This window comes from Harpia harpyja, chromosome 4 (assembly GCF_026419915.1).
Source record: "Harpia harpyja isolate bHarHar1 chromosome 4, bHarHar1 primary haplotype, whole genome shotgun sequence".
In the NCBI taxonomy this organism is placed as follows: domain Eukaryota; kingdom Metazoa; phylum Chordata; class Aves; order Accipitriformes; family Accipitridae; genus Harpia; species Harpia harpyja.
This window is the reverse complement of record NC_068943.1, coordinates 33,051,797-33,077,694: the sequence shown is the minus strand read 5'-3', so window position 1 is coordinate 33,077,694 and position 25,898 is coordinate 33,051,797. Positions and strand designations below refer to the sequence as shown.

The window sequence follows — 25,898 nt, the reverse complement described above, 5'->3', positions numbered from 1 at the left end:
CCCCCCCCCCGACGAGGAGTAAGTGCCACCGCTCCGCCTTCTCCTTTTCGCAATGTTGACGCAATCTATAAATAGTGGAACAAAAGGACCAACTTCCTCGCAGCTTTGCTGAAACTGCACAAAAAAAGGCAACCCGGGGGGGGGGGGGGCGGAGGAGAGCACGGTTAATTTTTTTTTTAATTTTATTTTTCTCCGGTGAAGAGGCGAAGCCTCCCTCCTTCCCCCCCCCCCTCCGCCCTACGCTACTGGAAGATTATTTATTTTTTTTTTCCTCGCTGTCTCCTATACTGGCAACGTCCTGCGAGTGGTTATTTCGCTTTTGCACCGAGAGAAGGGCTTCCCCCCCCTCTTCTGACAGTAAGTGTCATTTACCTACTGCCTTTTCTACGGCGGGGGGGGGGGGGGGCTGCCTGCTTGCCTACCTGCCTGCTGCCCCGGAGAGCGGGCAGGCGCTCCGGGGGGGGGGGGGTTGGTTTGGAGGTGCTTAGTGCTGGGGGGGGTCAGCGCCACCGCGCACGGGGGACCCGCGGATTTGGAGGGGGGGGGACGCGACACGGTAGCCGCTGCCCGCCGAACAAAAGCTGCTATGAAACGGGGTTTTGTTAGGGGGAAGTGTGGGGGGGGGTCACCCCCCCCAAGCAAGTTAGACTTGTTTACCGCTCGGCACAGCGCAACGCGGGGCTCCCCCCCCCCCAAAAAAAAAAACAAACCAAACCCCAAAAACCCTTCCCTCCTCCGCACCCCGCTGCGGGGGGGGGGGGGGGGTGATGATCGGAGCGGGATTTAAAGGGGGGGGGGGGAGATGTTGATACGATCACGCGTAAAACAAACACCCTCCCCCCCCCAAAGCTTTGCCAGTCGGATCGGTGCAAGCGCAGGCAGTTACTGGCCGGAGGGAGAATGACGTCATCCCCTGCCCCAGTGATGCTACCTTTCGTGCCGCTACCATGCGCGTAAAGAAGCAAGCGGGGGCGCGCCTTTTCCCACCCCCCCCCACCCTCCCAACCCCCCCCCCCGGCCCCGGACGGGGCCGGGGGGGGGGGTTGGGAGGGTGGGGGGGGTGGGAAAAGGCGCCCCCGCCCGCCCGCGTGTTTACAGGCGTATTGTGACGTCGCTTGAGTGACAGCCCGACGCGCCCCGCCCGCTTCGTTGGGGGGGGGGGCAAGGTGGGAGGCGAGGGGCCGGTCTCCTTCGGGGGGGGACATGCTCGGGGGGGGGGGCTCGGACCCCGAATTGTCCAGAGTGGACAATAAAAAGCTGATTTTTAAATTTTTTTTAAATTTTTTTTTTTAAATGGGAAATAGATTGAAGCAGCGAGGACAAAAATCTAAATTTCACCCATGGTATGCTTTCCCCGGTGTTACAAGTGTGATGTTACAGGGTTAGGAACTTGTTGCAGCGTGCTACTGGGGGGGGAAAAAAGTGGGTGGTTTTTACTTGGGTCTGTGAAAATACTGAAGTAGTACTTACCCACGGCACAGTCAATACATCCGTATCACACTAAAAACAACAAAAAGCATTTTACAAACTGATGCTTGGCGAGAACGGTGTGCCAGAACGCAGCCGCGTAAAATAATTACTAAAACATCAGCACTTACTCCCTGCAACTGCGAGCCCCCGTTTAGTAGTACTCGCAGGTTTGAATGCGTTAATGGTTTGGGCTTCTTCAAAGCGTATTACTTTTTGAAGTCTGGGTGTTTCTGTATTTGTGCAGAAAATAGACGGAGAAGCTTTGAGCTCCTACTGTTACAAAAGTTAAAAGGAAACGGAGTTGAGCTGCGAAGTCGGCAGTCTGGAATGAGTCAATAGTATCTCCTTTGTCCTGCTAGCTTTCTCTGCTGCGGTGTATCTTTGCTCTATTTCCTCTGCACGAGCAAATGAGGTTTTCTACCCTCAGTATATTTGATAGTTGGGCTTTACAGGTCTCCTGGCTTCTATGTATTCCGACCTACCAGTAAAATTCAAGCGCATCTGCCTTTCCAGGCTGTATACAACAGTCGTGATACTGTCAATGACAGCACGCTTGCTTCTTTAACCACGTAGATACTTACACGTTTTCCATTATCTATAATTAATGGGGCAAATTATTCTTGCTTTGTTGCAGTAAGCCTTCGTAAGGGAACAAACGTTCCTTTTTGAAGTATGCCATCGCCTCTTGTTTTTACAAAAAAAAAACCCCAAACCAAAAAAGAAGATTGGGACGGAGACACGAAGGAGATGTAAATACCCCTCTCCCCGCCCCCGCCATGTCCTTAGGGATTCCCTGGGAGTCTCGGAGGGCAAGGAGGTAACATAGCTGGCTTTTACAACAGGATCACAGGTCCTGACACGGGGTCACAGGGAATCTATGCTTGGCTAGCCCTGTGCTCCAGTTTTGTTTAGCTGGTAGCTCGTCCCTTGAGGGATCAATGTCAACTTGAGCATGCTAACTTCTGCGAGCAATGGCTTGGCCAGTGACCGAGAGCTGTAACCGGCTCGAGGGCTCCCCAAGTTCTGCGGCTCTTGGGGCTCGAGCGCTGCTGCCAGGCTGCTTCTGCGGCTCTGGAGCTTGTCACAGAGAGACATCAAAGCGGCAACGGTATAAAGCAAACCCCAATACTGTCCGTCTTCTGAAAACAAAAGGTGGGTAGAGGCATGAGGTGGAAAATAGATGTGTTATTGGAAAAGCAGCTTGGGTAGGGAGGTGGCTTGTAGATTGAGGCACAGGAACTGGAGCCAGCTTCCGTCACCGTGAGCTAAGTTTCTGTGTACCTCGGACCCGCTTTGCTCTCAATTTCTGGCCTTGGGATTGGTATTAGTCATTCTGCAGATCTGCCACACTCCCAGAGATGATAAACAAATGTCAGTTCAATATCCCACATGTAAAGGTGTTAGTGTTTAGCAAATAAAATAGAAGCATACTTTCTCTGTATTACCTCTATGTCTTGAATTAATCCATTAAGGAAGGAGGTACATACATATATAGAGAGAGAGATATAGATATATGTATGTGCACAGGCATACACACCTCCTCACATTAATAGCACCTTCGGGTTTAACTATCAAAAAGCACTGGAGACTAGAGTTGGGTTACTAGAGTACAAAGAAAAGTGAAACTGTATTAACTCACTGGGAGGCTGAAACCTGCATTCTAATACATACAGGATGCAGTTTTTACTTAATTTTATGTTACAGTACAAAGGCTTTTTAGGTCTGCAAGATCAAGATAATATTTTTCTCAGTTTTATAAAAATAAGGCTTGTTTATTATTAATTTATCTAAGCCTGCTTTTCCTTTGATTACCCAAATTACATACAAGAGTAATTTAGCATATGATTATCTGAACGACCACTCCTTTCCCTTTTCACACTTGAAAAAGATTATCAGTCAACTTCTGCTGTAGTATTGCTTCTGTGACCATTCTGACTGTACCATTTGGTGTCTGATACTTTCTCATTTTTTTGTACCGTAATTCTGTACTTCACCCCCCAGCTTGTTTAAAAAAATGCAGCCTCGTAATTCCTAATGATAACAAGCCGTTTTCTCCAGTGACCATAAAGGCCTGTGCTATGAATTTCTACAGCTTTCATTTAAAACTCTAAACACATTTCTATCTTTTCAGTTGCAAAGGGTCTTACTAACTTGGGTTTGGAAATTCAACCAATACAGACGGCATAGTCTTCCTGGTTCTGCAAGCAGGCAGTTCCAGTGTTTCAGTTTTTGCACAGTAGCACTTTAACAAGCAGCAGCCATGCATAACTAACAAGACTGCAAGTCCAGTTACTGCTTTTTAGAAGCCTGTACCCAGCTCTTAAGTTATCCAAAATGTCCATTTTATATTGTTGCAGCCGTATGACAAAACTATTAACATCAGGAAAGTGCAGTAGTTATTCACAATAGATAAGACACGGGGAGAAAAAAAGTTTTTAAAAATGGAGCCCGAGGCACAGGAAGAAAGCAGCACAGCTCCAGCTATCCTTTTATAGTAACTGGTGTTTTATGGAAAGTGGGAAAGAAAAGAAAACTCTCTCTTCCTTCCAGCAGCTAGCCAGTGATGGCATGACCCTTCTAACTGAAGAGAGATAGTGTTCTTGGAGAAACCTTTACGCAGGTTTCATTTCTAGTGTCTGGAAATGAGAAGTATTGTTTTCCCAAGCTTTGCATTAATGCTTCATAAAAAGTAATATATTTTTCAGAATATTTTAAAGTACTGTAGTAGTTGTCATGAATATTTTCTGCGTGTACACTTAACAGTCTGAATACTACATATGTATAGATGATATTAGCCCATCAGGGCATTACTTTAAAATGTGTACCGAAGGTGTACACAAGATACACCTAGCACAGACTAAAAGTGCTCTCAGCATGGATTACAGCTACAAATAGATCTTTTGTAAAAGAGGAATGGAAATCAGGAAATCAGTAGTCGTTCATCAGATGAGAAATACGCTCTTTAGACTGCACAAAGAAGTAAAAAATAAATACACCGGAAACTAGGCAACACTAGCTGGCAAAACAGAATATCGAAACCACTGTACCTTTTCAGGACTCTCAGTATCCTTGTTTCTGCCTGAACGTGGTATGCGCATGAACATCCTTTCTTATAAAATAATAAATTTCACAAAGATTCCACTGTATGACAGTGTACTGATTGGCTGTCACAACTACTGACTAAATATTAATTTTGGTAGTCTTTCCAAGTTAAATCTGTGAACTACTATATCTGGATAACTTTTAAATCCCTACCCACATGTGAAACTCCAACAAACCCATTTCCTGACTTGCACATTGTCTATGCTTGCTTGTAAAGATTTCTTTAGTAATCTACTTCAGTTTGTCAGTTTTATTAGCTGGTTAGAGAAATATCAGATAGTCTCTTTCGATCCAGAGTTTATTTCATTTTAGTTTTACAACACTAAACAGTGCGATGAACCCTGCAGACTAACTAGAAGGAGCTCCACATTAGTGCAATCACTTCAGTTTCGTAACTCCTTTGGATTTTTATCCCTTACAAGCAATGATTTACATACCACTGAGGGAAAATGAAAATGAGGGGGAAGCTCATTATAACCCTGTAAGGGTACTTAGTTTCTCCTAACACAGACTAGATTAAACCTGGCCTATGTCAGAACTGCGAAGGCTGAGAGCAAAGGGTCCTTTCCCATAATGGTCATGCACAATTAATGCTCTCTTCACTCAACCGGGAAAACCAGACCCAAAATTGGAAGAAGGATCTGGGCTACTATCCTTTCACCTTCGCTCCCCACCCCTGCCCTGCGAGCTGTAAGGAAAGGATGAGGCTGCACTATTTTAAGAGCTGGTGCAGGACACATGCTTCCTCAGTGTATTGGGGAGCGTGGGGAGAAAATCTCTCTCTGAGCTCCCTGCGGGAGCACACACTGCTTCTCAACATCCTTCACTCAGGACTGTGACTTATCGCCAGAGCTGAGCCTTCAATTAAGTGATGAAAACTTCCCCTGTAAATGTACGGTGTTTTCAGGGGCATATACAAATAAGAATATTATTGAACTAACTTACCTTTGACACATGGTTTTGAAAGCTTCACGCTTGCCCCAAGTCGTAAAAAACAAACTATCACGATAGCTCAGCACTACAGGTAAAGTAGACCTGTAAATAAATAAATGACACAAGAGATCAGGTGACTTGGCATAATTTCCTGAACATGCTTAAATAAACTGGATTAACACCTTAAAGAATATAATTGCTCTCTCTTTCATCCCACTGTCTGAGCGCAGACTGCTAGTTACTGTTCCTACAGACATTTCAAGTTTAATCATACAGCTGATGTTAAATCCGTATCAAGGTGGAAGATGGATGGTGTTTTGGCCAAGGTTTGGAGTGGGAGTTCAAATGAGGGCCGTAATCCTGTCCCTGACTCAGAATTTCGCCAATGGCTTTTCGATTCTAAGAGAGGGACAATTAAAACTGTCCTCCCTCTCCCTGAATCTAAGAGACAAAATAATGCTTACAGGATGTCCCAAGGCTACATATAGTAAGGTTATAAAAAGTCTAAACCAACCTAAGGTCTGAAGTATGTGTTCAGCAACATTTTGCTCACCCATGTATGTGTCTTTTCAAAATACAGAAGTCATAGTTCCAGAGGCAAGGTGCCTCCAGAATTCAGCGGTGCCTCCTGAATGTCAAAAACCTAATCCAGCTAGGAAGATCTCCCTTAAAGGAGTTCTCATGTTGTATCCTACCTCCACATAAAAGAACCAAAAATGACAGTGATCGAAATCCTCACCAGCCTCCCACACTCTTCAAATGAGATACGAAGACCTGACTGGGAAAGGGCCCTGTGAAAGCCTCGCATCTCACCCCAGGGAAGGATCCTTCTGTGGGAATTGTGGAAGGAAGCCACAAGCCTCCTCCTGTTGGAAAAGGGGAAGTTTTGGGTGCGGTGGGAGAATTTGCACAAAGCTCTGCACAGATGCTGGGCTGAGTCAGGGGCACGCTGGCGCTGGAAGAGCTGTAGCATTACGGTATCATCGGTCAAGCGGCCCAGCGGTGAGAAGCTATAAATGGGGTTTAATCTTGCCTCAGCCACTTCTACCTCAGTGCTGTGAGTTTTAAAAGGAACAAAGTCTCATTCCAGGTTGAGATCTATAGATAAAAAGCTGTGTATTACATCTAGGTATTACTGTCGTAGTTGTTAGTAATACACAATTTCAGCATACAGACTGGCAGACATTTCATTTGAAAGCAAGAATTAAAATAATGACAGGTTGTGTCATATGACAACAAATTCACAAGTAGTAGCAAAACTGCCCTTTTTGCATGCGTAAGATTCATCATTCTAGAGGGAGAGCCTGCTGGAAGTACGCAAGAGGCACATGAAAATGGAGGGAAAGATAAGAAGTTTAATGGAAGATGCTGAGCTGGATGACTGAAGTCTTCACCAAATAAGAAAGCAGCATCCTATTTAATTTCTGATGCTGTGTAAATGAATGAATCAAAGCCCACACATTCTCTTGCAAATCATGTCAGAAGGATTCTACCTCTCTATGGCCCTGAGGTCATGAGTGACCATGTACTGACCCCTGACAGACTCCTGCCCCCTTTGCTTTAATACAGCAAGCATACACCTCTCGAACCACTTGAGCCCATACAAGTGCTATACGTCGCATGCTGCCTCCCCTTCCCTTTTTTTATTTTAGCAATCTATATCCCCCCCCAAAATTTCCTATCATCTTTTACATCTCTCTACAGCCTTTCTTGCACTGAGAAGTTTCTCAGTGCCTAAGCAGACACGTGTTAAGGTATAAGGAAAAACATAAAAAGATAAGATTATTTCAGGGAGAGACTCAGCAGCTTTTCAGAAAAAGGAGTACTTTATTTCAAAGAAAATAAAATCTTTTTCAACTGGAAGAGGCTTATGTTTATATTATCACTAAAACTTTTGCTGAACGGGGAAGAAACAGTAACTGTAGACAGTAGGTCAAAAGGAAGTTCTGTTACAGTACAGACCAAAAAATTTAAGTTCTTACAGAGTATAAAACATGTAATCAATGCTGAACTTCTGCACATGCCTTAAACACCGAGCTGTGAGTGGGGACTGCTCTTTAATGTGTCCAACAGCCTTAATGCTGAAACCTGTACAAGGAGATAATTAATACGATAGCCTTCACCAAGCACAAAACCGAGATATTCTTTCACTGAAACTTCTCCAGCCCTAACAAAGACACCATTCAAAAAAAAAAAAAAAAAAGCATTTCAAAGACCACTGTAGATGCTGGACATAGACCGATTCTCGAGTTAAAGACAGACATCCGCTAGCCAAAAGGAGTAACTCAAACAAAGGAGAGACTTTCAAGTTCCAGACTTTCAAGTTGGAGACCTCTGGTTTGAACTTATCTATGTTTTCACACATCAGTAGGTTCAGTGGAGTTAGAAATATCCAGTACGTGTAATGAAAACAACCTCTATCAGTGGATACAGCATGAATGCGATAACATATGTTTTGCAAGCCTAGAGCAATTGTCAAGCAATTACTATTTGTCAAGGCAACACACTTGATAGTCAGGGTCCTCTAACCCCAGGTCATCTCCTTCTACCTTATTCTGAGGCAGGTCCCGGTAACTCAGCTGCCCAGCTTGCTTTAATTTGCTCTGAACCCAGGTTGCGGAGGCAGGTTTCCCTTGCTGCGCGCAGGGAGCAAGCCAGGGGAGGCAGAGGCGGCGGCGAGGGCTGCGGCTTCTGCACCACCATGGCTCGTACGAGCAGCGGCTGCCGGGGTTTTGTTCCAAGGCGAAGGAGGGCCGGCGCAGGTCAGAGGGGACTCCTGGACAACTGATTATTAGCCAGGGCTTTCTAAAGCACTTGCAAGGCCCATATTGTGTTTGCTTAGGACCCAGAACTACAAGCGCATGTTACCGGCAGGCTGGGTGGCTTGGTTTGTGTCTCTGAGTCCAGTTATCAATTCTAGCTACCTTTGAAAACAGAAAAGAGAAAGACCTTGTCTTACGCAGTCTATTTTGATCTGGTTTTACATTTGCTTTTCTTCTTTTTTTATTTTAAAGGCCCTTATTCAACTAAATATACCCTCTTTACAAAATAACGGTTCTTTTTGCTATCCAGATTGTTATTTCATGCCTGTACAATCTTTATTTAATCATCTATATAACTAACCTCTGATTCTTCAATTTTTACATTTTACGATAGAAAATTTAATGGCTTTTCTTTACCACATGATTCAGCCTTCCAATTATAGTTCGTAAACTGTGTGTAGATGGAAAATGGAATTCAATTAAAATGTAGCAAAAGAGCACTTCATTTTTCATCAGTTAAATTAAATAACCGTAGATGTACATAACACGTAAGAAAAAAAAATTATTGGAACATACTGCACTGAAAGCTGATTTATTCAACAAGGACTAATCACTGCTGGTTGGTGAACTGAAGTGATTGTTTCTGGTCAGCACCACCATCAAGACTTTAGTACTAATACATCTCATCCTCATAACAGTTTTCATTCATGGACCTGATGAGAAAAAATGAAATTGCCTGCTTTTTCATCTCCCGGTGGATTTTTCAATTTTGAACATACTAGTCATTATTATAAAGTAGATGAGTACATTAAAAGAGAAAAAAAAAAGCTATCGGAAGCAGGTTCAGCATTCTGTAGGTTATAGGTCCAACTGCTCTGCCAGTGACTTCCACCCCTTCAGTGGTTTGACTTTCTCTAAAACTCTGGCATCAAAAAATGTGTTGCATAGTATTTTTATTGTGTTATTTTAAAATACTGTAGTAAATTTAACCTTAATACCAGCTGCCCTACTTCCATACTTAATTTTAAGTGGTCTTGTTAAAAAAGAAACATTTAATTTAAATAAAGCGTCCATATAGAACTCATTAAACATATTAATCACTCCAGGAGGCCACAGGAGTAATAGAAAATGTGGATTCCTTCCTTTCTGATTTATCAGCCTTTTATGCTATAGTATGTTCAGAACAGAATGGGTTCCTACTGTGCCTGCTGGTGTACATACAAAGTTAAAGAGACAGAGCCCTGGCACAGAGGTTTGCCTTCATTTGCTCAACACCTGAGGTGTTAAAAGTAAAAAGCCAAACAAGAGAGGCTTTTTTTTTTTTTAAGCGCTGGCTCTTCAGGTGCAGATTTACCAGCAGCAGGAGGCAGAGGGTGAAAGGATGCTATGAAGGGCTCTAGATCCTCCCGTGTACCTCCATCCCTTCCTATTCCCTTCCTCCTCGAGCTCTAGCTGCGTTCACCTATGCCTATCTACTGAAAATTGGAAGAACTCTAAGCTAACCAGGGAATTGAACGTAAGCATCGACCACCTTAATCTCTGCTAAATATAGAGACTTCCCATTGAATTTCCTTGTCCTTGCTAAGTGTCTTAGGAAGATAAACCTACTGTCAGGACAACTCCCCAAGTTGAAAGGAGGAGAAGGAAAGTTATTTCTGAGAATGTCCAAAGGTTGTGATCCTGGCTTGCTGAATTTTGGAACATGACTTACAGATTTGGCATTACAGATTTGTGGATTTGATTTATTCACTTAACAAGGATCGGAATGAAATTCCTCCTCCCAAATTACTGTGATGTAAACAACACTATCCCATGGATTTTCTATTAATTTTCTCATGCTTTTCTTTGGTGGGCTCAAAGATTTCCTCTCTGTAGTAGAGAGAATCTGAAGGCCAGCATAAGGAACAAGTCACTGCTTAAAATTACAGTGGTAGCAGCAAGTTTCTAAAAAGATAAAGATGAATGAATTTTGGTTTTACGTAAGGGCATGATGAAGTGAGGAAAAAGAGGTGAGGTGGAGGCATTTCATTAACATATGTCATAAAATCTTTGACATACCACAGACTATGTAGTTAGCAAAGCTGACAGTGCAGTAAAAGGAATGAGAATGACTGACTAAGGCTGGCTCTAGTTGGTTGAATTTAAAGAGGGGAAGGTCCTGAAATGATTTTTGTTCCATTTTTGCAAAGACTGCGCGTAGGCCAAGATTCATAAATAAACCTTATTTTAAGAATACAAGAGAGGTCAGACTGGTTCAGGCCAGGCATGCACTTGGCCCATTTACCTATCTCCAACAGCAGGCATGAGCCAATTCTTACCCAGGTACTCTCTCGGAGAACAGCAGGACCAGGACAAGCACATCTGATAATGCCCATGGGTTCCAGCATCCAACTTTGTTTTAGCTCGGGGGGGTTTCCTGAGCCTGATGTGGTTTGTCTAGTCAGTGACCTTTACTCCATCTCTCTTCCAAGGTCTTGTGCAGTCTCTCCTGAGATCCATGTGAACTTCTTTCATCCATACTGTCTTTAGGCAAAGAATGGCATGAGTATATTACCCATGAACATATAAAACAATATAATTTATGGTATTATTTGCTTTGAGCCTGCCTACTGCCAGCTTCATCTGATGCACCCTCATTTTTTTACTGATGGAGAAGGTGAAAAGTCGATCCCTCTCCATCCTTCATGGGTGATTTTAAAACATTTATTGCTGTTTTGAACAAGTGTTAGAGGGGTGCTGTAATTAAAGTCTCTGAAGAAGAGTCCATTGCCCCTGTGCTGGAAATCTATTTCTTCTGAGCTCTGCCAATCAACCACCAGTTTGCCTGCTATCTGTGGCAGATGCTGAAGCTGCTATTGCACAGAAGTCCTTCCAAGATCCTGGGGAACTGGAAGCTTAGATGAGCACATTCTGAGAGAGCCATTCTTTCCCACTGTTAGGGAAGATGCATTAGAGGAAAAGATGCAGTCATGCATATTGTGCTCTTAAAACCCTGCTGGTCTTTCTGCAAGCAGAATCTAAAAGAATAGTAGGGAGTGGAAATGAAGAGAATTTGCCAACCCACAGAAATCAGCCCCATTCTAAGAAAATTACTTGCTAAGAACTAAAGCTCAAGGAACCAATGTAAACTTTATCTAAAAACTGAAGTAGAAAACCAAAGATGAAGTAGTTCAAGCTTCCTCTAAAGGAGGAGGGCATTGTTTCTAGAGTTTGGCAGTAGACCTTAAGTGGGCACAGTTAACATCATAACTAAAACAGCAGAAGCTTGTGAGACTTTCCTATTATTTCAGCAGGAGATTCATAACCCATGCAGTACACTCCCATTTTCCCTGCTATGTGTTTTACAAGGCACAGGAATATTTCTCAGACAGACAGGAAAGCCCAGTTTCTATTAGTAAAAAATTGTACGAATAGGTAAGACAGGTCTCCGTTCTTAGGTAAAAATATAAACAAAGGCCTTTCAGAAAACTCACTACAAGGTAAGTTACACTGTATCCCTGTACAGAAGAAGATAAGCAGCTATTGCAGAAAAATGCACTTCTAGAGAAATTATGTCAACTCCAGTTAGTGTCAAAGCTATTAAACAGTCCCTTACTACTGAAGTAGAAGAGGCTAAGGGAGACTGACGATGCTAGGATACTCAAACAGAAAGTCTTTTCATTTAGGTTTGTGAGTAACTCTAGTTAAAGTGACTCTATTTGACACAAAATGATCTGTTGCAAAATAGTTTCTGTCAGCAGATTTCACCTAGGCAACGCCCAGTCAATCTGCTATAATCATACTGGGTTTGGCTGCACGATCTGGTTATTATTTCGGAAGAGCATGTTTGGCTAAGCAGGTAAAAAGACTGTACTGAAAATTTCACAAGGCACAAAGAAAGGTTAAAAAAAAAAAAAGGCATACAAACCCCATGTTACTAAAGAGGTAAACAAAACATTTTTTCAAGAGCTCTCAGCATCCCTGTAGTTAGAACAGGACACCTATTCGTGTCTGTTATGGACAAGCACACGTTTAGGAGTCCCCATTTGACAAACGTAACTCTGGAAGACAGGTCATTGCTGTTGACTCCCCGCTACAATGGTGAGATATGCTGAAGGTGAGAAAGGCTCAGAGCCTCTAACGTGACCAGCTCTAACCCCAAGCGTTGCCTGGTTCTGACTGGCTTAATGCAGACCCATATGTCACACAGAAGTTCCTGAAGATGGTCTTGCCCCTCACTGGCTTGTTGACAAAACATACAATTAATTATCACATTGACTATCGGCACTTGCTTGGTATGTCCCTGAAAAACAAAACCGAATGTACTTTTTATTCAAGGCAGAGGGTCCTGACTCTGAGATGTTTATATGGAGACAAAGCATCCCCTGAGCATCACAGAGATTCTGAATGTGAGCAAATCCCTCTCTTTGAACAGACCTGTCTGTCACCCAGACCCTTGGTACATTAAAGTATGAAGACAGCACTGTACTGAGTATCGTTTGTTCGGAGTTTTATGAGGAGAGGACTTCTTTGTGTACCATAGACATCTGATGTGGCATGTACCAGGTAGTTGCAAGGCTGTGGTTTCAGTCAACTTTGTGCACAACACAGATGAAGTACAGAATGTTTTGTGAGAGACTATAAATGCCGAGATGTTTTCACTGATCTTAAAAGATGACCTAGAAGCTGATTTAATTGACCTGTTACTGTCTAGGATCTCTCCTCCAGGAAGTAAAAAGCTCTTGCTACTACAATGTGTATCAAATCCACGTTGCTGTTTTTGGAACTCTGAGCACTATAGATCATATAGTTTTAGACCTGTGTGAACTGAATCAATCACCTGTCGCGGTACTACTCTTCAGTCCTTCATCTTCAGAGACAGGCTGTGATGACGGCTACTTTTTCAGGGAGGAGGCAGGGGGAACACAAAACCGATAGGAAATTCCTGCTTGGTTCAGGAGAAAGACTGAAGGGCAGCACTCTAATGTAGCCCAGTGTTCCTATGAGGAATCTAATGTCTTTTCTCTGCTGCATGGACCCCTGTGTAAAAATAGACATCTTGCAGGCTGGCAGTTCAAAATCACTGAGGATTAGTGATTGGTTAGGAGATTACAGATACTACTCCAGTCTGAATTTGAAATAGCAAATGAAAGTGCTGAGGCACTGATAGTTGACACTGAACCGCTAGCCCCCTCACCCTTTCTGTGAAGTTGTAGATACAGAAGGCTCTGTCACCGATTTGTAATGGTACAGTTGCTTCTGCAGTCAGTTGTAGAAGGGAATCTATTTCTGGTGTTTATTGTTTCTAATAAGCCAGATAGCTTGCTAGAGAGTATGAGAGAGAAGAGCCACAAGACCAACAAGTCACTCAGCGCTATGTACAACACAGTACTGAAAATACAGTCACTGCTATTGGGGCTATAAATACAGAAGGCACTCAACACAAAGCCAGTCACTATCAAGGTCCCTGCAGGGAGCATGCAAGTAATAAATAGGTCTTTTCAGGCCCTGGACTTTAAAATACACGAATCAAAGACACGCCATATTGCTGATGAATCTGTGATCCCTTGCTGGGTGCTTGGGCAGCAACTTGTGCTGGGAATCACGCTCCTCTTGGCTCCATCAGCCTTCCCTGCCAATACAAGCGGACCCTGGCAATGGATATGTCCCAGAAGCTCAGAATCACAGCTTTTAGGACACTGAATAACAGACACTGTCTTAAATCATAACTATAGCTTTACTTGTGGAATTCAGAAATAAATAGATTTCTGTGCAAGGGAAGTCATCTCCCTCCCTCCCCTGCTGTATGTTTCCTCCTGGAGAAAGGAAATGTTACTACGGGACGTGTTGCTCTCTGAAGAATCACCCTAGAGAAAATCTTAAACCCCAGTAACTTAGGACTCCTTTATCCATATATAAAGAGATATATCTAGTATGTTAACTCAAACTGTATTTTGCTAATGGTCATAAGGAGACTTAATTTACTGCATGAAATTAATTATAGTATTACATATAATGTTAAATGAATCACACAGTACATATACTGCATTATTTCCATCTCTGTGGTACGATGGAAATAATGAACTGATGAATGTTTGTACTCACATCGCTATTTAATGCCCTGAGGAGAGTGGACACGAGGGTGCTTCAAGTAGTAGTCTGCTGATACCATCTAACAGACTCCTCAAATTGTCCACATACTTTGTCCTTGCACTCATGGGACACATACGCACCAGCAACAAAATCCATCTACACAACCACTCAAAGCAGCAGCCAAAAGCATCCCAGATGAGTTAACTCTCTGTGCTTTGGCCAACGTAGATGGCAAACTGGGCTATACGAATTAACACACACACGAACTGCATTAAGAAAGCAGCCATCTCTTTATACTGTTACTGCACATCACGATACTAGTTTGGAGAGCCCAAAACTACATACAAATACACTTTCTAGTACTCCACAGAGAATATTTTCTGAATTCTGACATTTTCTTACTTGTTTCTCAAAATAGGCCAGAAAACTTCTGCACTCTTAAAGGCTAACACTTACACTTTCCAACCCATATCCAACCATAAGATTGTGTTTCTGAAGTACAGTTTCTACTACTTTGTCCAGTCCAGTTGCAGCTATGTTAAATAAGGGGATTACCACCACTTTAAAACATTATTACATCTGCTAAAATAGAATAACTCAGAATAACTGCACACCATGTTTTCCCAATTCCACCTCCAATTATACATTCTCCTGCCAACTTAAATAAATATCATTCCAGTTTCCTTGTACATGGTTGTTTACCTCACTTAATCAAACTGCATATACTCTTTTTCTTCCTAACCACCCTTTAACTATTCTTACTGTTTCCAAATGTCCTTATTTAATCTTTAAGTAATATTTCCAAAATTATTAAATGATAAATTCACTGGCACCTTTGAAAATGGGGGGTAGGTCCTTCTATATTATTAGCTCTACATTTTTCTGAGTATCATACTACCCAAAATAGACACAGGCACCTTGCTGGGGGCTGATTTCTGTAGTAGCTGCATTGGGCCTCTGAAGATATGCAGGAAAACTAAATTTCTCGTCATAATAAATCCCCTCTGGTTAAGTAAATATTTTCTTTAGTCAGCAAAAATTATTTCTAAACTGTTAGATAAAATATTAAATGGGAAAGCTGAAAATATAGTTTGCATTTTATAACTTCAAACTATAAATATAAATGTGAATGTTCAATTACAAAAATTATTAAATTAATATACGTGTTGAAAAGCAAGTTCTGAGAAGTAAAACCAGTCACCCTTAGATTTCAATTGTAAGTAAAAGGAGCCTCAGGAGTTCTTTCATTTTTCTCAATTTGTTCAATTCATTAAGGCATCTCACAATTTAGAACTATGATTTGCTCTTCACGAAACATCTTGGATCATAAGCTACTTCTCTGACTTTCATGAAAAGTCAAGTCACTCAACTTTCAGAGGCCTTTTTAAAGCAGTATTTCACTTCTATCCAGGAATTATATTTTCCTATCCTTGTAAAAAAGTGAGTTAAACATTCTAAAGTTATTTCCTAGACATGTTCCTCCAAAAGCTGCTCTGACCTGTACTGTTTTTCTTCTCTATAAACTGTATTAATATAAAGGTGCAGTGGTATGTGATTCATATTCCTGAATAATTCCATTCAAGTTGACAACAATCTTTCTCCAGACTGGCTTGTATTATAAAGGTTTTAAGACTTTGGTGGTCTCTTTCTAAGTTAATTCTCAAATAGCACAAGTAGATGTCTCCTACTTTAAAACAAACCCCAACATAAACCAAAGCCAGGTAAATCTAGATGATTCATGTGCAGTATGAAACAGAAACGTTATACTGGAACCCCTTGGTTCCATACCACGATAACAAGACAGAGCGAGCTACAGAAGTGAAGGGGTGCTAGTTCTCTTACTTAGATCTTCCTCTCTGGGAGGTTAACTGAGTGAAAGCCACTTGATTCTCTGTACACTATTCACATTTTTAATACAGCTGCTTCTAATAATTGAAACGTTTCTAACACAGTTTGAGGGAAGAAGGTACAATAAAATGTCCATTTGCAAATGTTCACAGCCTTTCCTGTCACAGACCCAATACAAGAAAAAACACTGGAAGATAAACACTTTAATTTGAAGACTTTAATTATTGTTTGATATGAAACCGTAAGTCCTTAAGCAGCTAACAGATTATCACAGTAACAAATAAAAATGGTTTTCTCATCAGCCTGCAAACTGAATTTCTTAGAAAGAACAGACATGCTAGCCAGTATTCTGAACAGCCTGAATTCTGTCTGTATTCTGAATAGGCAAATGATCCTCATGCCTTCAATATCCTTGCTCTCTTATGTTACATATTTTATGCTCTAACAAAAGCATATACACGAATGATTCACATTATAATCAAGGCCATGAATGTCGGTAACATGAACCATACACTTCCTTTAATGTTGTTTTTGAGTACAGGAAAATAAAATATCTTGAGGTTTGGAGCAGAAATAGAAGTGATACTTTCTAATATCACTAACTAATTTCACTTTAGGGTTCCATTATCACAGCATAGATACTAGGTTGCATTTTTATTACTAACAGGCTTTACTTATCACAGTAAAAATAGGCTGTTAACCACGGAAAGTAAAATTCATCACCAAAGTTCTGGTTTTGTTTAGGAATCAGACTTTTTCAGCTATTCTGTCAAATAATAAACTCTAGTTATCTATATGTGACTTAAAAGAAACTACATGTGTTTTGAATGCACACTATTTCCCCGTAATATCTACAAAGCTATACATACCTGAAGAGCATGTGCTAGATAGAACTAGAAGCCAAGGAAAAAGGGTATTGGCAATGCTGATACCAGCTTCCTGCCCGGAGGATCGAGTAGCGGAAGCAGAGTAATAGTACTGCTTGCATGAACAGGTAAAATGCTTTACCCTTATCGACGATCTGTAAAGAGAAATTATATGTATTTGAACTTTAAAATTAAAAGAAGTGAAAATAAAAATATAAAAGGCATACAAAATACAAGCATACACCTATTGACAAAAAAAAGATACCTGCATTTTTGATGATTTATCGTGTTCAGACTATCCAATTTCATCTCCACATTCTGAATTTATTTTTCAAATTACTTCTTTATAGTCCACATTATTTATTGAGTGGGGCCAACAATTATGAAAGAAGATAGATGTAAGAGCATTGTGATGACAGAAACTTTTTGTCTAATCTGTTCTAAATTGCCTGTGAGGAAGATGCTCCAGCATCGCCAGGTAGCCTGGTTCCAGTCTTTAATTGTATTTAACGTAACTTTAACTTCTTGTACTTAGAAGGATTTTCCAAATATGTAGCCTGTTCTTCTTCACTGTAAACTAAGATAATTTTTTCTTGTCCTTCCCCAACTGGGTACAAAAGACAACTGATGACCATCTTCTTCACATAATCTTCAGGTGTCAGATTATTTTCCCCAGTCTTCTCTAGATTAAACAAATGCAACTCTTTTGAAACATGCTTATACATCTTGCATTCCAAAAACCTTTTCACTCATGTGCTCTCCTATGGATTCTCCTTTACCTGGAAATCAAAATAATTTTCCTTTTCCAGACTTTATTTTAACACAGAGGTACAACAGTTTTATTCACTAACTTTTATTCTGGCCATTTTGTATGAGCGTTCTTTGATTTTGCTCCATCTGTCAGACTAGGTAGTATCAATGTTATTTGGAATTCGAGGTACTCTAGAGCAGCAGGCCCCACAGACCCTTGAAACAAAATACATCTGTCCATCTCTTCAGTGACTTTTTTGGAAATCAGTAACGCCACCTAATTTTCTTTGAATGTAGACTAAGTCACTTGTTCTTATTTTTTTTCCTTTTCTTCAAAGAACTGGATAAAACAGGGATTTTGTATACCTTCTACTTAGGAATACTACAACTTTTACATTTAACAGCTAAAATAAGAAGTATAATATTCTTAATAAATAAGCAGACAGATAGATGGATGGGCAGGCAGGCATAAATCTAGTTTTCTTTGAGAATCAAGCATAACAGAATGAACATTTGACTCAAAGCCTTTCTCTCTCTCTATTGTCTCAAAATAGAGAATGTCTGCTGAAATGGAGGTAGAAGGACAGTGCTAGTTGAAGTATACTATGGAGTCTCTTTTTGATGCTTACACAGTTATTAGTTTGTGGTCAAAGTATGTCATGTTCTGCATTGTTTTCAGTGAGTTTTGTCTGAATAAAGCAGAACTATTCTGGACCAAGAAAAGTAAAACAAAAGATGTAAGATAACAGCAGATCAAAGAAGTGCTCTAAATGCTGCAGTGGCTGGCTGTCTTCACATTTATTTCCAGATGCCTGCCTTTAGAGAATCTAGTCTCTTTACCTTTTTTTAACCAGAGATCATTTACCCCAGGAATCTCCAAATTATTTCCTTGGAAAGAGGAAAATAAAAAAAGCAAAAGTGGAAAAACTGGGCAGTGGTTTATGACATCTAGCCCAGATTTTCTGCCTCTTTGCTCTACTTCACTTGCACAGACTATGTAACTATACCACAGTCGCATATGAAAGTTCTTCTAAGAAGTGGTTTCTACGGTTTGGTTTTGCTTTTTAATATTCATACAGTTTATTCATAGGGTACTTTCATAATGAATTCCTGAAATTTAGTAGTTGTTCTTTGTAATCTAGTTAATCTATCCATCTGCAAAACACCCAAATCTCACGATAGCTAGGTGTGCTCTCAATATACTAAATAAGTAAATGGGCTTAAGGGCTCCCAGCAGCATTACACTCCTGCTCAGAGCCACCCATTCCCCATCGCCAGAAAAGCCTTTTTACCATTCCTCTACCCTTCAGCCAAAATCCTGATGTAGTCAACTCCTCCTTGCCATGCTCCAACTTAGCATCCAGCAGCTCCTAAAAACTACGTCCCCCCACTTCCTCAGGAAACACAGAAAGGCAAATCCGCAACAAGTGATTCGTTAAGCAGGGGCAATGGGCACAGAATGTATTCGCAATGAAGAGAGAAGCAGTTTATGAACACTCCTCTAGCAGACAGTCATACCTGCATTATCTGCCATAACATTTTTCAGAATCTCTTTTCATGGAGGCCTTAAAATGACTTTTTTCCTCAAAACAGGAACTACCAGTTCCAGCAGTGCAGGCGTGAGGTTTAGAATATGTAATGTATTCAGAGAGAAGTGGACAACTTCAAATATTTTGTTTGGTTGTTTCATGTCATCTTCTAAAACTAGGCTCAAGGGGATCATAACATTATAATTTTATATAATGCATTTGCATTTCAAAATTAACAAGGTCATTATAAGAAAGAACACTTCTTTTTTCAGCTAGGTATGTAATATATGTGACAGATTTGCTTTATGTTTTTCTCCATCTATGTGTATATAATTCTACCTTCTTATATTTTTCATTTATATTCTCTTGCTTTTTTTAACATAGTTTCTATAATTTGCAAGAATACATTTCTGTTATTTGCAAGAACATAACTCTACTGAAGCCAAAGCAAGCTGAAGGTACAGAATCATACATTCCTACTACAGAAGGGATTTTTCCCAACGTAGTTCCCCACTGTGTTGCACATACGGTTGATGGCAATACAGTAAAGCCAGAATAGCCAGTTAGTTCCTCCAGAAAAGCTGCCTGCACTTCTGCAGGACTGCTTCTCCAAGTGCTTAATCTACAGGCAAATTTACTGCTGAATAGTTGTTATGATGGTCTATTTGCTTCCCAGTGTTCCATTAAGAATAATTTCCTACAAAGAATTGTTTCCAAACACCTACTCCCAACCTTCCTTCTCAACTTCTGGCCATCTTCCTTTGATCTATAGCATCCTAAAACTTTGTTCAATTTATTTATGTCCTTTCTGTCCTCAGCACTCACCAGAGGAGCTGACCCCCTTTCAGAATCTGCATATAGTTTTTATTTGAGCAGTTTATTGCCTCTCTTTACCTCTGAGAAACTTAAAGGGCAGTATTCAACTGAATGCTCACACATTATGTTCTAACAGTGTCTGACTTGCCACATTTTCCCTTCCCTTTTTATTTTCTATCTTCAGACTTAAGCAGTTAATCCTAGGTCACAAAGTAGTCTACAAATGTAATTTTATTTCCCCTTTTTGTGGATCCTGCACATAGTTTTCTACAACCTGTAAAATTAAAAATGATCATGAAAATAACCGGTGACCTCACTAGGTCAAAATATGACCTGGAACCTCATAGTAATTACATCACATACTGGAAAACTGTCCAAGTAATACAGAGATTATGTTAATCCCAAGATATTATTGCATATCCCTTTTTGACATCTGTATAAATATTCAGTAAAGCACTTATGCCATCATGTGCACGATGAGGTCACTATTTTATATTGAAGTGTGCCCACTTCAGCATCAGGTCCTTCTCAAAAGTCTCAGAATAAAACACCATAAGCAAATGCATTGTATTTCAGGCTTTTATCCTGCAAGGAGGTCCACATAGGTGGGACCCAAACTGCATTTTAGTAATGAACTAAATCTATTTACCCAAATGGTCATATACCGACTTCTTTATTCTAACCTTGCTTATTTCAAAAAGAATATTCACTTGTCTAACTGCCTTTCCAGTTTCCATTTAAAAATACTTCCACATCAGATAAGTACTGTTTTGTCTTTTACTGTCCTCCTCTGACTTTCTTCATTTACTGATTTATCAGATGTTCTACGCTTTCTTTCCTTTTCATTAAGTCACACATTACATCCAAGTTTATACATTCATTGACATTTCTGTTCACGAAACAGTAGTCTGAAAGATACCTATAGATTACTGGTTTTCATGCCATTGCGATTTTAATTTAGAAGAGGCTAGGACAGCTGTAATTATTGCCAACTGGATGTCGTTCATAAGGTTACATCCGTGTAACTGAGCTGAAGAGGGAGGGCCCAGGCACGTGCTTGAGCTCTACCGTGCGATAATCCATGCCATTTAACCGTTAGCATGCTCTTTGGCATGCTTTTGGCCAGGCCAACAAGCACTCAGGTAAGACAGGGCAAGGTTTGGGGAACAGCATGGGTTAGGGACTGTTCTTAGCAGGCGATAGGAACAAGGCTACCCTGCTTCGGGAGAGCAGATGGGTTAGCCAGGTGAATGCGAGCTGTAATTTGCTACTGACCCTTGACTGGGCTGTGGTCCATTTTGTTTTCTAGTACAGATGTCATCTAAGAAATTAAGTGCAGCTGAAAATTGGTAGAGAGCAGGCATAGCTTCTTACGCTCCCACGACCAAACCCGTGCAAAGGAGGAGAGCTGTTGGCATGGGAGAGGGACAGACCAGCGTTAGGCTGACCGTGACTTCCCCACGGCGGCCGTATTCTCAGCCTGTGAGTAGGAATGGATTTTGGATACCTTGGGCTACCTCCAGTGGGCAGAACAGGGGTACAGAATCTGGACCGCTTCATATTTTCAGATACTTTTCTATATTTTCAATTACCATTTTTGTTTGCTGTCTCTTCAACTATCTTTTCAAATAAATGATCTGATTGGTAGACAGTGGTCTCCGATTTCCTTTTATTCAGTATTACTCTATTGGAAACAAAGAGAAAAATGAAAAGTTGAAGACATTTGAAAAAATCTGCTTTCTCGTGTCACTTTAAAAGTTTCACATATTTTCAGATCATATTAGCAAAACTATACTAAGCGGATAATTAGGCTTTCTCAGATAGCGTCACATGGCCCGAGCTTGCTTTCCTTTTTATTGTATCTTTGCGTGATGGCAAGCTTAAAGTTCCCATTTCCAGTTCTGTTTTCTTTTCCCCTACTTTATACTTCACTAAACATTTATTTACAGCAGAATCTTGCTCTTAGTTTATTGCAATGTTGTTTCTGAACCAGCTTTCTGCTATTACTCTTCAAACTCTTTACATTTCTGTCAGTGATTTTCACAACATGTTTACCCTTTTTCTGGTCTCTTTACTAAACCAAAAGTATTGTACATTCATAAGGTCTTCATTTTAGATCTAGTATCTTTTCTTTTTTCTGATTGCTATCAGATCCAGGACTGAATTAACTCTCCTTACTTCTTCCAGTTGTTTTAAGTACTATAAAAAAATATCCTCCTGTAGCTTATTTTGAAACATTTCTTGCACGTAACTCAAATTCCTCTTTTACAGCTTTTCACACATTTATTTCCATATATATATATCAATATACGTATGTATAATATACGTATAATATGTGTGTGTATATATATATCTCATAATCATAGAGATCCTCATAATCCTAGAAAAGTCAAATGAAACAAACCTTCAACACAATCTTCATGGATTTTGCTTCTTCCATTTTCATTTGTGAAATTATTTCTGTGTCTGCCAGCCACGTGAATTGCAGGATCTGCAAGCTGGGTGGTTGTTTTATAAATTATGCTTCCCTCACCTTATCTTCCTTATATAGCAACAGATAGTTACATTCTATTTATGTCTTAGCCAGACTTGTTTGTAATGCAATCAAAGAACATTTCATGGAATTTGTAGTGGTACTGCACCTCGCAAGACCACGTGTACCTAAGCTGTGTTTATGAACAGAAAGACCTATTTTTTCATGATTATTTCCTGCAGGACTTTATAGATGAAGTATGTTTTCACATCTCAATGTAGCAATATTCACTCAACTTTATTCTCCTCTTGCAAGTGTTTCCCTATGGTTACACTTACTCATTTGCTGAAAAATCTTTCCTGTTTTGTTAGTATTTTCAGCTATGCTTTCCTCACTGTTCTTCATATATTAAAAAGAGAGACATTTTAACTGGCTTAACTGAGACATTATCACCCAAAAATTGCAAATCAAAAATACATAAACTTGAGTGTAAAAATAATTTTATCTTCAAACTACAACTTGAAATTTTAGATTAGTAGTACTATTAAAAAAGCAATAGTTTTGTAACTTAACAAGCGATATCAATACAGTACTCTCAAAACCAAAGTAATTTTCTAAAACTATGCTAATGCAAGTCAGTTTGATGTACTTCCTTCTAACAATAATATGCCATTGTTAGAATTGTATTATTTCTCATGATGAGTAAGACCTTATTCCATAACCACTCTACTGTAAAATGAATACAAGTATTAAGTAAGGGACTATTACAGGATCTGTATTGTATTATATAGTTAATAGAAAGGACAACTCTTCAATAAGCAGTGGTGACTTCACTTTATGCATGCCAATTTATGCCATTTGAGGATATACCCCAGAAAATCCTAACGGGTTTTACATACTTCCTAATATTCTTTCTTTCTTTTTCTATGGATAATTTTCATATAGTTCATTTTTACAAAATTAGTTACAGTTGATTCATTCTAACAAAATACTTATTGCTACTACTGTACAACACAAAAAATCATCATCAGTGTAACTGGTTTAGAGATTCCCAATTTCCTCTGCTTTCTAATCCCTGTCTGTAATGTCATCCTCATGCTCAGTAAATGAATCTGGCAAAGAAGGTGCTTTTTTAATGGGCTCAAAATTATGCAAAGTCTTGCTTATAACTACTCTAGTTAAAAACTTTTAGGCACCATAAATTACATTCTCAGCCACACCTCCAAGCATTTTCTAGTAAGTTGCTATTATTACTGTTATTGCAAATTACTCTAAGTATCAGAAGAGGTTTCAGAATCATACTTTACACATCTAAACCGAAAAGTTCTGAACTTCACTATTTATGTTTTCTCATGTACTTGGCATTCATTCCTTTTATTGCAATCCAAAGAATTCAGATTATCTAAAGAACATTTAGTATAGATAATAAAATATGTAGGTATCTACCCCTCCGAAACTTTTATTTACTATTTCTGCTATAACAAAACATGAATTGCAAAAACTCTCCTGATTTTATGGATGTACGTCTTTTAGATGTATTTTCTTTTTTTTAAACTTTAACTGCTTCTATTACTACCAATACAAAGCACTCTTCCCATTAGCATTTCTCTTTATCTGCAAATGAAAACTGAAAACTTTTGCCATACCATTTATGAATGCAGCATGTTTGCTTTAATTCAGATGCTCTTTTTAAGTTAGCATTCCTATACTGAACAAGTACCATAAGTCCGTATTTGTACAGGAATGTTTATCTCTGTCCATAATTATTATTCCGTTGATGTAGGTGGCAAGGTACTTTGATCCTATGAAGGCACATGTGTCATAAAAAACTTAAAATGCTGTCTCTGAATTGTTACGTTTCTCATCTGGTTTACTGTAACTCCTAAAATAGCAGATCCATCCAGTGTTTAGAAGCAAATATATTCTTGAATATATATGATCATGCTTAAGGCAACATTTTAGGCAAATGGATGCACACATGAAAGAAAAATGGATCGGTATTGAACCAAAAGAGTTAGGAGAGTCCAGTGCAGAAAGGAACAGGAAACGTAGGTTAACAAAAGGAACAAAAAAAGGGAGAAGACAGAGAACTCAAGAGAAGGGGAGATCTTTAATAGGTATAAATCAAGAAAATATTACCATAGGGGAGAAGTAAATAATTTCACCTTTTAAGAAGTCAGACTTTACCAGTATACAACTTCTTAAATCTCTCCCACTTTTTGCAAGTGAGCCATGTAGGACTCAATTTTAAAAATAAAGACTAATGCTGTATTTTGTTAAATTTAAATGTCTTTAATATGGATTTTATGTTTTTCACATTTGATTTTACATTTCTACAAACATCTTTAAATTACAAGTACATTGGGAAAACCACATTTTATATGAAGGCAGAAGAACAATACTTCTTGACTATTAAAAACCATTAAAAAAATCCATGAGTGCCATATTCTTCTTTTTCTGTCTTCACTACAGTACTATCTCTCACAGAAAATACTGGTATCAGCATCAAAGGAAAGGGTCAGCAATCTTCCACATCAGAAGTTAGGACAATACTCTCAACATGGAAGGTAGGATGGTCAGAGAGGTAGCAAGTGAAAAGCTTCAGAAGAAGAGATGGTAGCTAAAAAAAGTCAGGAAAAAGAAAAAAGAAAGAAAAACAACAGGGAAAGATAAGATAACAGGATCGAAAAGGACAAGAAAAAATACACAGGCAACAGCAACAGTAACAGTTGTGCTTATTCATTTTAGAAACAGTACAAGAACACTGACAGAAAAGGTGAGGAATAAGGCAGCCATTCTGAAAAAGAGACACGTCTACAGAAAAGACCTAGTATGGTATGAAATGCTCAGTTATTCCTCTCTTAAGGTGACAGGCCACTCACTGAACTTTTAGTTTGAGCTAGTCAGTTCAAAGCAGGCTTCCCATGAAGTCAGCAGACTGAAACGGGCACCTCCAGAGGGCGATTCATCCCGTCCTAAGGTCTGAATCCGAGACTCTGAATCACCTACTCGAGATGTAATTCATTTGGTCAAGTTCACTAGGTATTTGTGAACCTAGCAGCCTATCTTTAAGATGAATACTTATAACAACGTTTGGATTAAAATAATATGAGAAACAGCACATTTTCAACTTCCTTTACTCTGAACAAAGAAAATTAACTAATGACTTCCATCTGCACAGAACATGTAACAGCTTTGTGCTGCATAATATTTTTTTATTACTGAACATTACTCGTGTTCACTATACTGAGCACAAAAATGAAGTCTGACCCAAATA

The 25,898-nt window shown here is 39.7% G+C and overlaps 2 long non-coding RNA genes across 3 annotated transcripts in view; one reads left to right on the top strand and one right to left on the bottom strand.

Annotated features, from left to right (window-relative positions):
* Nucleotides 1-25,898, top strand: part of LOC128141448 (uncharacterized) — a 79,821-nt gene continuing 53,923 nt past the window's right edge. Inside the window, exon 1 of the long non-coding RNA XR_008235040.1 lies at nt 1-357. This is a non-coding gene — a long non-coding RNA (uncharacterized LOC128141448). The remainder of the gene's footprint in view (nt 358-25,898) is intronic.
* The window catches only part of LOC128141447 (uncharacterized), a 45,075-nt gene continuing 24,719 nt past the window's right edge, over nt 5,543-25,898 (bottom strand). Inside the window, exons 6-7 of one of the 2 annotated variants that reach the window (XR_008235038.1) lie at nt 17,057-17,208; nt 5,543-5,607 (exon numbers count right to left, since the gene is read on the bottom strand). This is a non-coding gene — a long non-coding RNA (uncharacterized LOC128141447). Of the gene's footprint in view, nt 5,608-17,056; nt 17,209-24,668; nt 25,242-25,898 lie in introns of those variants that run through there. The other variant, XR_008235037.1, reaches the window with a different exon arrangement.